The sequence below is a fragment of the Kogia breviceps genome, chromosome 17 (genome assembly GCF_026419965.1).
Source record: "Kogia breviceps isolate mKogBre1 chromosome 17, mKogBre1 haplotype 1, whole genome shotgun sequence".
NCBI classification, from domain to species: domain Eukaryota; kingdom Metazoa; phylum Chordata; class Mammalia; order Artiodactyla; family Physeteridae; genus Kogia; species Kogia breviceps.
The window spans coordinates 74,014,511-74,029,922 of NC_081326.1; positions in this window are offsets into that span (position 1 = coordinate 74,014,511).

The window sequence follows — 15,412 nt, forward strand, 5'->3', positions numbered from 1 at the left end:
AAGGATTGTGGAAGCCATTTGTGTTGGAGATTATGATTTCTGAGAGGGGAATCACTTTGAAATCTAAACATCATGGCATGAATACTGCTCCAGAAACATATGTCCTGAGATGGGCTGTGGACCAGCTGCCAGCTGGAGCTCGGTCCTGCCCTGCTATGCATTCAACCAGTGCTCCACTGGTTCATCCTCTCTCCATTCAACAACGCTTGGGTCCTGGGCAAACCACAGTGGGAGAGATGTTGGTTTGCCCTCTGGCTCCAAGGACACTCACCTCAAGCAAGAATGCTGGAGGAACAGCCTACCCCAGTCCTGAGGTCTTACGAGACCTGCGTTATGGTCCTGGCTCTTTCGTGACACATGATTCAGGAAAATCACCCCTCTATGGGCTTCAGTTTTTTCCTCTGAAAGATGGGAGGACTGGACTTTCCCATCACCTCAGACAATTGTGTTCCTGACAATTGCAGCCAATTTCATCAGGCCATCAATTCTGAGACATGGGGTGGTCTCTAAAACAGGGAAATTACCCCCCTCAGCTGTGCTTGCCTAAGGGGTATCAAAATCAATCTCGTTTTCAAGGAACTCCTTCCTGATCCATGGACATGGGGCTCATTTCCACCTGTCCTGCTCAGCCCTATGGACTCATTCAGCCCTGTCTGGAATTCGGACTCAACAGCTGATTAGTATAACCACCATGAACACCTCACCCCGCGAAGCACCTAGAAACCGCTGACTGGTCCCCTCCTGGACCCACCCTGTGATTTCCTTCCCCGGCAAGATGCCAATCTCAGCTTTGCGTTGTTTTTGTCTTAGTCTGCTCATCTTCATTTTATCCTTTTCCCTCTGATAATCCTCATGGCCCTTTCTATCACCTTATGTCCTTATTCTCTTTGGTGAACTTATATGTTCTTTTGTTTGCTTGCTTGGTTTTATTTGTTTTAAGTACTAGCTTTTTCTGGGCAAAGAATCAGGCATCCCTCAAACCTGGTTCTGCCTCTGGCTGCTCTTCGTGTTCGTGGGGTGCTCCTGGGCAAGACTCTTAACCTCTGTGAACCTTAGTAAGTTCATCTGAAAAGTGTGGGTCCCAATTTCTTTATCATGGGACTGTCACGGGGCTGAATGGGATGGAGCTACGGGCCTGGAACATGGTAACTGCGCTATCAGTTTTGGCTGTTCACACCATCCTTCTTTCAATTACAAGAAGAGCAAGAGATGAGTGGGAAAGGCAGCTCTTTGCAGAATCACAGTGCTTCTGCTTTGGAAGGAACTTTAAAAGGACACCTGGCACAGCATCCAAGACTGGGATCACTCACTCTCTTAGAGAGCTTTCCAGGTCGCCATGCAGCCTCTGTTTGAACACTAGTTATGGGAGCCTCCCTGCCCTATGAGGCTGTCCCTTCAATCATCCACAGCTCCCCTTTTAACTTTCTTATCTTCTGAGCAAGTGTGTTGCCAATAACCTCCAGATGCTGCCTTGGTTCTCCTTGGAGATTGAAGGAGAGGCAGTTACTCCGTGCTCAGACCCCCTTTGCAGAGCTGGTGCCCTCCTCCCCCAGTTCCTGAGAGTATCACCCCCTTCTTAGGGGATGCTTTTGGTTGATAAGAGCTACCTGTCTTGGAAAGAGCTAGGAGGTCATGTCCCCACCCCAGAGGCGTGGGTGGCCACAGCCAGTGACTCACTGACATAGCATTTCAAACACATGACCCCAGTTGCCACAGTTGGGACAGCTCTGTGGTGCCATTCCTGCTGCAAGCTACCCCCGGGATCAAACTGAGGACACACTCCAGCTGAAATGTCTTAGCTTTGGCTCTGCCCTATTCTGTAACCTCACTTCCCCTTTCCTAGCTCTTCTGAGCTCTCCACCAATTGATTACTTTCACGGAAGTCCCCATCTCCACCTCAGCCTCAGGAAACCCACCTAAGGTGTGGACTCAGAAAATAAATCATCCCCATGACAGCACCTCATCCCAACACAGCCTTGTCCAAGGAGCCCTGAGAAGTCTTTCCTTTGAAGCCAAATCTGACCTCTGTACACTGACACGGAATTAAATCTCGGAGACAGAGTTTTGAGTGATGTAGAAAAGGATAGCTTTATTGCTTTGCCAGGCAAAGGGGGCCATGCGGGCTAATGCCCTCAAAACTGTGTATCCAAACTTGGAGAGGGTAGTGAGAAGCTTTATAGCAATGGTTCAAAGAGGGCGTGGTCAGCTCGTGGACACTCTTCTGATTGGCTGGTGGGGAGGTAATTGGGAGTCGGCATCATCAACCTTCTGGTTCCAACGGGTCCGGGGTCTCCATGCTTGTGGGCAGCAGACAGTTAACTGCTCCCACTTGGAGGGAGTTTTGGTATCTGCAAAACAGCTCAGAGGACACTGTTGTGTGTATCCCTTGAGGGAGAACCAGGACCCTGCCTCAAGGCTGCACTATTGTTTCTCTTGACTCTTTGTTCCTCCCTTGTCTTGCATTCCCTCCCTTCCCTAATTAACAACCCCCTGAATCTGCCCCTTAGAACTCAGGGAAGGTCATGGAGGCTGAATGAAGCCTATTTCCTATAATCAAAGAAATGAAGGACCCAGAAAGGCTTTTATGCACAGGAGCCCCACAGGGCTCAGTTACACCTTCTCCACACTCTCACCCACTTACTTTATACCCCCTATGATATCCTGTATCCTCTCACCAAACTCTTCTATCACTGCATGGAATGACTTCACCAGGAAGAAAGTCAGAATCCAGATCATCTAGTCCAGAGGTGGCAAACTCGATTGCCTAAAGGGGCAAAGCTGGTAATATCAACCAGTAAAGGAGCTTGGTGTAAGACACTAGGGAGGGGTGGGGACTGTGGCTAATGGAGAGCACATGGTCTCAACTAACACAGACCTGCTCTTCAGCTCCAGTGGGCTGCTTGCTGCCTTTGAGAAATTAGAGCACCATGATGCCAACGTGATATTTCCAGAGAAGTCAGAAATTCTGTTTTCTTTTTTTTTTTTTTAATGAGAAATCTCCTGAACTTCACATATTGGCAACTTACTCAAAAAATTCTCAAACCCTATGTAAAGTCATCAGACACTCCTTATTTTAGTCCAATAGTTCTTATTTTGGGGTAGAGGAGCGCATCTACTCCTTGGTGACAGCTTTGAACAATTGCCAGAGGAAAAATTACTCTCAAAATTATGCCAAATTTTGAATACAATTGAGAAGGGTCTAGGAAACCCAGAAGAAGATCAAACCCCTGGCAGAATCAACGAATGGGGTAGGGAGTGGGGGGTCACTGATGATATTCATCACTCTCAGAGGTTTTTTAACTTATTTTAAAATAAACTTTACAAGGTACATTTTAGTGTCCAGTTTGAAGAGTCTTGATAAATAAGTACACCATCAAGATATAGTTACAAAATCTTATAACTTGTGTAGTTTCTCCTCCACTTTTTCCAGCCCAGGCAATCACTGATGGCCTTTTGTTACATCAGTGCTCAGTTTGTTTTTCCTAGAGTTTTCTATAATTGGAATCATACAGTATCGTTTTGTGTCTGGCTTCTTTTGTTCAACATAATGGTTTTGGAATTCATCTGGAGTGTGTATGTCAGTAGCTCCATCTATTTTTATTGGCAGCTGGTATTCTATTCTATGAATTGCCACACTTTGTTTATTCACCAGGTGATTATTATTTAGCCACAAATTCTGGTCATAATAAATCCTTTCATAAATAGGTTGCTGAATGTGCAGCCATAGATTTTATAAAAAGCTGTAGTGGTGAAGTGTATACACATTCTATTAAGACACTGATATTTTTTTTAGTTGGATTTTGAGCTTATGATATCAACATTAAACAATGACATTTGCATCTTAGATTCAGTTCCAAAATGTAAGGAACGATACTACCCCATAAAAAGCCATTTACTCAGCTTTATGAATGAATTTTTCATTTGATATTTGATGAGATTACATTTTTAAAGTTCAGATTGGCTGTCTGGTGCTCTAAACCCTAAATGATTAATAGCTTTCTTCTTTACTTTAGGTCTTATAGAATTTGTCTCCTTACTTTCTGAAAACTAAAACCATTTATCATTTAAATAATTTTTAATGTTAAGCTGATACTTTAAAAATGTTTTCTTTTTTTCCCTTTATTTTTCGCTCATTCTTTGTAAAAAAAATATAAACTTCCTAGTACGAACACATATTAGGTGGCTTAAACAAGCAGGGTTAGCTCTTTTTCTTTCTTAAATTAATAGACTTTTTCTTTTGAGCAGTTTTAGGTTCAGAGTAAAATTGAAGGGAAAGTCTGAAGGGATCCCATACACCTCATCCCCAGATCACTACCATCAACATTCCCCACCAAAGTGGTACATTTGTCACAATTGATGATCCTACATAGACACATTATTATCACTCAAATTCAAATTTTATATTACGGTTCACTCACTATATATTCTCTGGGTTTGGACAAATGTATAATGACCTGTGTCCACCATTACAGTATCATCCAGAGCAGTTTCACTGCCCTCAAAATCCTCTGTGATTCCCCTATTCATCACTTTCACTCTCCACTCCTCTGACAACCATTGATGATTTTACTGTTTCCCTAGTTTTAATTCTCCAAAGTCTCATATAGTTGGAATCAGAATGTGTAGCCTTTTCTGTTTGGCTTCTTTTACTTAGTAACATACCTTACAGGTTCTTCTGTGCCTTTTCATGGCTTGATAGCTCACTTTTTTTTAGCACTGAATAATATTCCACTATATGGATTGACCACTTTTTTTTATCCATTCACCTACTGAAGGATATCTTAGTTGCTTCCAATTTTTGACAATTATGAATAAAGTTGTAGTAGTATCTGTGTACAGATTTTTCTGTGGATGTAAGTTTTCAGCTCATTTGGGTAGGTACGATGAAGCTGGATTGTATGGTAAGAGTATGTTTAGTTTTGTAAGAAACCGTCAAACTGTCTTCCATGGCGACTACCATTTTTTTTGCATTCCCACCACCAATGAATGAGAGTTCCTGTTGCTCCATATCCTTGTCAGCATTTGGTGTTGTCAGTGTTTTGCATTTTACCATTCTAATAGGTGTGTAGTGGCTTTAATTTGCTGTTTTAATTTGCAATTCCCTGGTGATGTATGATGTGGAGCATCTTTTCATATGATTGTTTGCTAGCTGTATATATTCTTTGTTGAGGCGACTCTTAGGTTTTTTTAATCATACAGAAAATAACATCTGCTGTACAACCGCTGTGTGCCCTCAGTTGTAACTTTCAATTCCCCTGCTCACTAGATTATTACCTCCATTTCTCAGCTGAAGAAAGTGAGGTTCACAGAGGCAAAGGTCTCCAGCCGGCAAATGGCAGTGTTCCAGCTGGAAGCCACCTTCACATTCATTTGACGGTGAGCATGATGCATTGGAGCTGGATGCACCATTAGAAGCTTGTCAACCAAAAGAAAGCCCTAAAATGTAAAGCTTTCTCAAAATAACTCTTCCATTTAAACTAGAATGGATCAACAGAACATGAAGCCATGTGATTCTAACAGGCTGAAGTCTGGCTTTCTATAATTCTGCTGGGATAGAAATTCTCAACGAGAAACCAACTGTGGTCAGATTGGTTTGAGACTGAGATGATTGATGGAGAAAAAGGTGCTATGACAGTGGCCCAATTAAGTTCTGCCCTGGAGAGGCAGGTGAGGTACCAGCCCTAGGGACTTGTTGTGCCCAGAGCCTGAAGGTCACTTCTCAAGTCTCAGCAGGAGTGGGAAGAAGACAGGCAGAGCAAGCATCCTGTGCCTTTGACGCACCATCATAGTGATCTAATCAATTGCTGTGACGACCATACAGAAACAGGATAGGAAAGCTTTCTGGCTGAGACACCACTGGGACGATCTCTTAGATAAGAGTTCAATTTAGACAAAGTGGGCTGAGTACGTTGAAATAAACCTGAAACCTCCTTTTCTTGGGAGGCCATCCTCCTTTTCTGCACAACTCTCCAAATTGTACAACAAATTTCTTACCAGAAATATGGACGAGGACGGTATATATCTGACTTGCACTTCTTAAGTATAGACAAGGTGCGTATCTCAGGAAGCACGTGGTGTCAGTTACCAACTATTAAAGTAGCAACTCCCAAACTATGCTTCACCACTTGAAACAAGCTGCTCAACCCAAAGCTCTTGCCGGGGTTCCTAGCACTTTACTCAAGCGCTCTGTGGGACCAGAAGTGGCAGGTGCGTTTCCACAGACGGGGCTCCATATGAACTTTCTGGGAGGTGCGTACTGGTCAGCTCTGAGAGTGCTCAGCCCGGGGATGACAGGGACAAACCCATAAAACAGTGTAACTTCCCAGCGCATTCCTCCAGAGAAGGGAACCAGGGGTCTTACTTGGCAGGAGGTGTCCTTGAGAAATGTCAGCCCCAGGCAGCCCTCCTCCTGGGGGGGTCACCTGGTAGTACATACTTAACCCCCGAGACCAGCAAGTTCCACCTTTTGAGAGGATTTCCAATACGTACTTTCCAAAATAGGAGTACAGAAAGAAATAGCTTAGAAAATTAATAATAACTAAGCAAATGAGGTCAATTTAAAAGAAAGAGTAAGAAACAGATAAATGTATTATAAACAGTAGATAGAGAAGCAAAAAAGAAACAATCACCCTTCATCCCATCACCTAAAATAAATCAGTATTTTGAACACAGCCCTTCTCTATTTTGGGGGTTTTTTTGCATTAAATTTGCTTTGAAAGAGGCAGTCCTTTTTTGGTTTTTTGGCCGCACCATGGGTCGTGTGTGATCTTAGTTCCCCTCTCTGACCAGGGATGGAATCTGTGCCCCTTGCAGTGGAAGCACAGAGTCCTAACCACGGGACCACCAGGGAAGTCCTGAGGCAGTCCTTTTAAAAATCTAGGTCTTCTCCAGGATTTAGCTGAAAATTACATTTGAGCTATTCACAACTTGGTTGGAAAGAGATTCTAAGATGAACCTAAGACACTTAATGGGCTTCCAAGGGAAGAAGACACAGGAAGGATAAATCCTGTGGCTTAAGGAGAGAGAGGTTCCACGTGTGGGCCCTGCGCAATGGTTCTGATTGAATCAGTAGAGTATTTATTTGGCAACATAGTATACCCTGCATGCGTGTGTTTATGTGTGTATATATATATGCCAATAACTTTATAAACTATGTAGAAGAGTGATGTATATCTCCCAGAACATTTAACAAAATTGTCACAAACACAAGTGTTTCATAAAAGTTGGAATTGACTGCCCTTGGCTATCTTATAGAATATTAGGATGCGTAGTTTCTTCATTATCAGACAAAATCATCCTTCATGCCTGTTTTACAGATAGGAAAACCAAGCAATAACTTGAACAAATCTTCCTAAAATAGTGCAAAATGAACTGAAAATCAGACTTTGTGAATGAACTGTACCTTTACTGTCAAGACAGAGGGTCTGTATCCATGTATGAATTTTCACAACACAAAGCATCAAAGCATAGATTGCTGTAGTAGCCACTCCTCCCCTCCCATATGTTTCACAATAAGATGACAGGAGTAATTGTTCTGCTTGGGCTCATAATTCTAAAGATAAGACCACAGATTAGCTACTTATCTCATTTACGATAGTCAGTCTGTGCCCCAGACACTATAAGACTCACTCTTGCCTCAAGTCAACAGCCCCCTTTCTGAGACAGTCCAGAGGGGTGCTCATATTAAGCCGAGCTTTGACTGGCCACCAGTTTCCCTCGTCTTCTTTTTTTTTTTTTTAAAGAAGATGTTGGGGGTAGGAGTTTATTAATTAATTAATTAATTTTGGCTGTGTTGGGTCTTCGTTTCTGTGCTAGGGTTTTCTCTAGTTGTGGCAAGCGGGGGCCACTCTTCATCGCGGTGCGCGGGCCTCTCACTTTCACGGCCTCTCTTGTTGCGGAGCACGGGCTCCAAACGCACAGGCTCAGCAGTTGTGGCTCATGGGCTCTAGAGCACAGGCTCAGTAGTTGTGGCTCACGGGCCTAGTTGCTCTGCGGCATGTGGGATCCTCCCAGACCAGGGCTCGAACCCGTGTCCCCTGCATTAGCAGGCAGATTCTCAACCACTGCACCACCAGGGAAGCCCCCTGGTCATCTTTGTACGGGGTCTTGCGCAAAGGTAATTTCACTTTTAAACAATGGATATTATATGGAGGATTTTTAAGCTTTCAAAGACCCATTATTTCAATACTTCACTTGATAATATCTGTTTCCTCTTTGCTCCATTTTCTTTTTGTTTCAAGAGTAGAGAAAATTGCACATAAAGATGAGATTTGGGGTTAGAATCCATTTATTCCTTTTTATAAAATTGCAGACTTCTCTTTTAAGAAACGACATCTGTGTCTAGCAAAACATGAAGTAGGATTCGCAATGTCTCTGTGTTCCTGGAACCCAGACTCTTCAGTTAGAAGCAAATGATCAGTTGCCTGGAGTCCTTGGTCTTGTGAGATGCCAGCCTTCACCTGCCCCGGCCCTTGCTCACATCTGGGCCCTGGGTGGCATCACACAGGGGTCGGCTGTGGTGAAGTCGTCCCAGCCTGGCTCTGGGGGAAGCTCGCCAGTGTTTCAAGGGAGGGCCCGCACAAGGGTGGATGCATCTGTCCTCAGATGATGTCTGGGTGAAAGCAGTTATGACTGCAAATTGAGTAAGTGATTTCCCCCATGGGGCTGAGGCGGTAATTTTCTGCCTTCACCTTAACGGAATGAAGAGGGCCCATGTGTCTTAATTTCCTCTGGGAGGAGGGGGTGGGGTGTTTGGAATGCATGATCTACTTAAGGAGATTCTGGGTCAGCCCCCTCCCTCACTGTAGGCTCTTCTCCCTTCAGCCACCTCCAGAGGGATCATTTAAAAATATAAATCAAATTGCATCACCCTTCCTGGAAAGCCTTCAAAGCCTCTTCTTCACACAGAAGATCAAATCTCAAGTCCTTCCTATGTCCTTTGAGTTCCTAGCGATTTGTCCAAGGGCCCATTGTCAACCATTTTCCACTCAATGTGCTCCAGCCAGCTGTTCTTCCAAAACACCCAAAGTTCCCCCACTCTGGGGCATCACAGGCTGCACTTCCTCAGACGTCCTGCACCCTCACTTCCTTCAGGTCTCTGCTCCAAACTCACCTCCTTCCATAGTCCTTCCCTGACCATCCTTTTTAAGCCAACAGCGCAATCACACCCTATCTCCTTGCCCTGGATGTCTTTTCTTACTAGCAATCATCACTCCTTTGCAACATGCTCTTTCCCATCAAAATCTCCCACTCAAACATGAAATCTCCGAGAGCAGGCGCCATACACCCAGCACCTAGAACGGTGCCGGACACTTAGAAGGCGCTAACCACTACACTTGTTGAATGAATGAAGTCCATACAGCCTACGTCTGTCTCCTGCTGAGAGTCTCAAGGTTCGTTGGGGGAAGAAACCGATAAGGATGATCACACCCTGCTCAACATCACTAATCGTTAGAGAAATGCAAATCAAAACTACAGTGAGGTATCACCTCACACCAGTCAGAATGGCCATCATCAAAAAGTCTACAAACAATAAATGCCCAGAGACGATGTGGAGAAAGGGGGACCCTCTTGCACTGTTGGTGGGAATGTAAGTGGATACAGCCACTATGGAGAACAGTATGGAGGTTCCTTCAAAAACTAAAAATAGAACTACCATACGACCCAGCAATCCCACTACTGGGCATATACTCCAAGAAAACCATAATTCAAAAAGACACATACACCCCAATGTTCACTGCAGCACTATTTACAATAGCCAGGACATGGAAGCAACCTAAGCTTCCATCAACAGAGGAATGGATAAAGAAGATGTGGCACATATATACAACGGGATATTACTCAGCCATAAAAAGAAACATAATTGAGTTATTTGTAGAGAGGTTGGATGGATCTAGAGTCTGTCATACAGAGTGAAGTAAGTCAGAAAGAGAAAAACAAATACCGTATGCTAACAAGTATATATAGAATCTAAAAAAACAAAAACAAAACTGGTTCTGAAGAACCTAGGGGCAGGACAGGAATAAAGACGCAGACACAGAGAATGGACTTGAGGACACGGGGAGGGGGAAGGGTGGGCTGGGATGAAGTGAGAGAGCGGCATGGACATATACACACTACCAAAATAGATGGCTAGTAGGAAGCATCTGCATAGCACAGGAAGATCAGCTCGGTACTTTGTGACCACCTGGAGGGGTGGGATAGGGAGGGTGGGAGGGAGACGCAAGAGGGAGGGGATATGGGGATATACGTATACGTATGGCTGATTCACTTTGTTATACAGCAGAAGCTAACGCACCATTGTAGAGCCATTATACTCCAGTAAAGATATTGAAAATTAAAAAGAATCGTCACACCCACATCCCATGTGCTGGGTGTCTTGCTCACACGGTGTCTGATACTCACACACCCCTGAGCAATGGAGACAAAGGAGACGCTGAAGCCAGTTCTTCAGCAATTTGAATTTCAATTCAATTGAGCCCCAAGTACCTCATCCAACCACCTGTGCAAACGCAGCGCTGGTTTCTTTCCTCAGGCTTTAAAGAGGCCAGAAGCAGGTGCTTCAGTAGCTGAATCTCAAATCCTCTGAGCCCCCGGCCCACCCCTGCCCTTGAACAAGCTCCCCTCTTCTAGAATTTCTGGGCATCCTCAGAAAGTGGGAGGTGACCCACGTCCACGGATCGACCCACTTCCTCTTGCCACCACAGCGGGCAGCTTCAGGCCTCCGCAGGCCCCCAGACCCACTGCCGAGGACCTGACCGTGAGACCTCTGTGGCTTCCCCGTAAGGGCCAGGCTGGCTGTGCTACGGCTGCTACGAGTCAGGCTGCCCTGGCTTTGTTTTTCACTGAGTGGGAGATTCAATCTTTGCTGCTGATGACAAAAGCCCCATGATCCTCAGGGGCCTGTGTCTTTAGAATCGAGAGAGACTCTCTTTCTCTTGGAAAATGTTCTCTTTAGAAGAGAGGAGGAACAAGTGATCACCATCTGTGCTGTTGCCCTTTTCCAGGCCACGGCCCCCTCTGGGACTGGGCCACCGTTTTTGACCTTGCTCTTACCTGCCTTTGAGTTCCCAGCTCCCTCAAACATGGCTTGTTCCCGTCTCCTGGCTCTTCTTGTCCCATTGGCTTCACCTAAGAATCATACCTGCTATTTATTGAATATTGTGAGCTCACGGTGGACCTGCGTGAGCTGCTCAATTTCGTACCTTATTCTTGTAACAACCCCTTAGGACTGGAAACTCCTCTCTCAAGATGAGGAAACTGAGATTTACTGAGATTCAGAGCTTTTCTGGTTCATGGCCTTGAGGCGGGTGAGTGGCTAGGCCATGTCACGGCTTCAAATTTAATCAAGAAACAGAGCATTCAATGTAAACATGAAAGACTTGTTTTTCCCTGGCACCTGGGAATATAGTCTCTATGGGCACAGCGGTGGGCACAAGGGTGTTCGTCCTGGCACTACTTATAATTGTGAAAAACTGGCCATAACCTAAATAGCAACACAAACAAGCGATGGAAACTCCATGTAATGAAATATTAGGCGGTCGTGCGGGCCGGTGACGCAGAGCTGTGCTGATTTTCATGTAAATTTGCCTAATGCGTATCGTTGAGTGAAAAAAGCAGATTATACACCAGTCTCCAGTCTCGTTCTCTAGAATTTAATGCCAAAGTGTTTCTTCTACAGCTTTACAGATATTTTCTGGGCATTTGAAGGAATTCAGATGCAGAGAGAGCACAGGAGAATTAAGTCAGTTTTATAAAATAGAAAAAAAAACCTGCATATGCTGTTCTGCAACTTGCTTTTTTCACTTAACCTTGAGCAGCAGTCAGTTTCAGTTGATTGAGGTCTGTCTTTTCTTGTTGAAATGGTCACACTGTATTTTATTTATTTATTCAACATTTATGGAGAGCCTATTACATGCTGGGTGCCATGCTAAGCACTAGAAAGCTTTTCTCAGATAGTTGAGTATACTGTCTTTTATTTTTCTCTTCCTCCATTGATGAATATTTTTCTTCTATTTTTCCCGTTACAAACAACACTGCAACAAATTTCCACGTATGTGTGTATTGCTCTCTTGTGTGTCTCTAGACTAAATTCCTAGAAATGACATTACTTGGCCAGAGGGTAAGCCCAGCTTCAATTTCGATAGAATTTTTTTCCTGGCCGTCTTAACTGTGAGGGTCCAAACGGTAAAGGAATGTGGGCTTTTTCCAGGACAGAGGAAGGAGCTGATGGGGGTTTCAGAACAGAGAAGTAAAGTGGATCTCAGCAAAGAAGAAAAGGAAGAAAACCACGGTGTAAGGAGAACATACGCCACGCTTGGCATGTTCCATAGATCAGCGAATGTTTTCCTCTCTACAGCTGTGTTTCCCAAGAAGCAACATGATAGGTGTCCAAAAATGTTTGAGTAGCACGTGGGGTAGATGGTGTGGTCCTCACTCTGCCGTGAAGCCGAGGGGATTAGAACCTTGTTCAGTCCCACCCACAGCCTGCCAGGGATAGGACTGCCGCCCAGAGGTCACCGAGTCCTCCTGCAGGACAGGCCAGAGGCAAGGAGCATGGTGCCGGGAGATGAGTGAGGACGTGTTTGCAGTGCCGCCCTCCTGGGATGAAAGTCTTAGAGAGCAAAAGCTAGAAAAGCAGGGACAGAGCGATAACGTCCTGGCTATGGGGCGGCATTCCCCATCCCTCTTGTTTAAGAAAAAAGAGAAATCCACTTTTGTAAATCGCATGCCCCTCTCTGTATTATACATATCACTCTTCCTTCCCTGTGTGCTGTACAAGCATCCTTTGCCCCGGCCCTCTGGCTGGGCTGTCTCAATCATTCTGACAAACTGCCAAAGCTCCCATTTCCTGCCCGGCTTCTCACTTGCCCACCTTTGCCAGGAGAGGGAAAGAGTCCTGACTAACATTCAGAGCATGAAAAGTAATAGGGCTGGGCCACAGACACCAGTGGAGATTTGGAGCCAGTTATGACGGCTCATGAGGGCTAAGTGTGAGCTCCTCTTCCCAATTCCTCAGTGACAGCATCCCGTTGGGAGCTTGCATTTGATCATGGTGGTAGTATTTACTTCATGAAAATTGGCAAATGCAAGAAAGCAGAGGCCTTTTTTTTTTTCTAAAGAGTCGTTAAACACGTACCACTGATGCAAACCATAGAGGAGCCTTAGCTTGAAACTACTGAGTTCTGCCCAAGACCAGAAACTGGAGTCGATATATGATATCACTTATACGAGGAATCTAACATATGACACAAATGAACCTATCTATTAAACAGAAACAGAACTGTGGACATAGAGAACAGACTGGTGGTTGCCAAGGGAGAGGGGGTTGGGGGAGGGATGGAGTAGCTGGGGTTAGAAGATGTCAGCTATTATACACAGAATGGATAAACAACAAGGTCCTACAGTATAGCGCAGAGAGCTATATTCAATATCCTATGATAAACCATCATAGAAAAGATGATTAAAAAAAGAAAGTATACATGTGTATAACTGAATCACTTTGCTGTACTGCAGAAATTAACACAACATTGTCAATCAACTGTACTTCAGTTAAAAAACTATTGATTAAAGAAACTGGTGTTGGAAGCACCTGGCCCCATTTGCACAGGTGTAGATGGCCACCACCCAGGGCTCACCCGCATGCCTGGTCGACCCAGGTATTTACATGCTTGTGGTGTGAAGCGGGGACTAGATCTCCATTTGCAGACGAGAAAACTGAGGTCCAGCGAGACAAGTACTAGCCGAAGGCTCATTTCTCCAACAAGCTCTGAGTTCCCAGTCTGTCTGCCTCTCGAGGTTCACCCCTTTTCACTCCCTCCCTCAAACTACTTCAAGACTCACATCCCTCTGGCTTCGCACAGACTCAGTTCTGTTCCTCCTTAACTGCTAAGTGCTTTTCACTCTTCCTGATCCCACAGAGAGCATTATTGGCCCACAGAAGTGAATGCACCGAGAGACAGCTCGGTGGTCAGGCTGAATTGCAATCGAGTGCCGTGAGTGTTATGACTAAATCCTGCGTTGGACAGAGGGAGACTTTCCTGCAGGAAGTAATCTCCTCCTGGAACAAGGATCAGGAGGTGTTCACAAGGAAGGAGGCAGTCAAGCTGCGGCTCCAACGATGAGCAGGAATTTTCAAGTTGGCAAGGCAGTGGTGGATATTCCTACCAGAGAAGGCAGTCTGTCTTAATGAGTAACTGACTTAGAATTTGAATCAAGTCTTTCTTCCAAGAATTATACCCCACTCATCACACTGTATCCTGGAGATTCCTGGAATCAGTATCCATATTAGATTTACTCACTATCTAGCAAACTCATTACAACAAGCCCAAGAGCCCTACTTTCAGGTGCTCAGTTTTAACAGCTGTGTATGTACCTTCTAGACTTTTCTCTGCACTCATATAATCGCACCGCTACCTATAATCTATATATTGAGATGCAAACTTTTTCTTTTACATATTTGCAGCTACTTTCTATCAAGAGAAATAAGTGCATTGCAGCATAATAAGTATAATGTACTTGCATTTTTCCAGGATTTTTCCCCCTGCCACACAAAATTCGGCAAAGATGTCATTGTACATTCTTACAGGCTGATAATTTTATTTCTGTAGTAGATATTCCCGGGCTTCCCTGGTGGTGCAGTGGTTGAGAGTCCGCCTGCCGATGCAGGGGACACGGGTTCGTGCCCCGGTCCGGGAGGGTCCCACGTGCCGCGGAGCGGCTGGGCCCGTGAGCCGTGGCCTCTGAGCCTGCGCGTCCGGAGCCTGTGCTCCGCCACGGGAGAGGCCACGGCAGTAAGAGGCCCGCGTACCGCAAAAAAAAAAAAAAAAAAAAAAAAAAAAAATTATTTCTGTAGTAGATATTCCCCAAAGTGGATTGTTGGGTCAAAAGTTAGATACATTTTTAATTTTAATAGAACAGATTACTTTCTGAAATGACCCCAGTAATTTAGAATCCCATCAGCAATATTTGAAAATACTTTTTTCTCTAATCCTTTGCCAGCCATGAATTTTATAAATCCTATTAATTTCTGTCAGTTGGATGGGCAGAAGTTCTATCTCACAGTTAAATATATTCCCATTTCCCTGACTGTGCATGAGGTTGCGAATGGAGTCGGCTGTTGCTCTTGAGTGGGCAGCCGGTGGGGTCTCTCCCTGCAGTGGAGGAGGGGACACGCCTGTAGGTCAGGAGCTTCACACCCCACATGTGTGCCCCTCCTCCTACTACGCCTATGGCAGATGGCACCAGTCAACCGTGGCTTCCTCTTCTTTCAAAATAATATGCAAGAGAAGTTGTAACCCTTGTGCCCTGCTGGTGGGAATGTAACACAGTGAAAGCTACAAAAAACAGTATGGAGCTTCCCCAAAAATCTAAAATAGAACTACCATGTGATCCAGCAATCCCACTTCTGAGT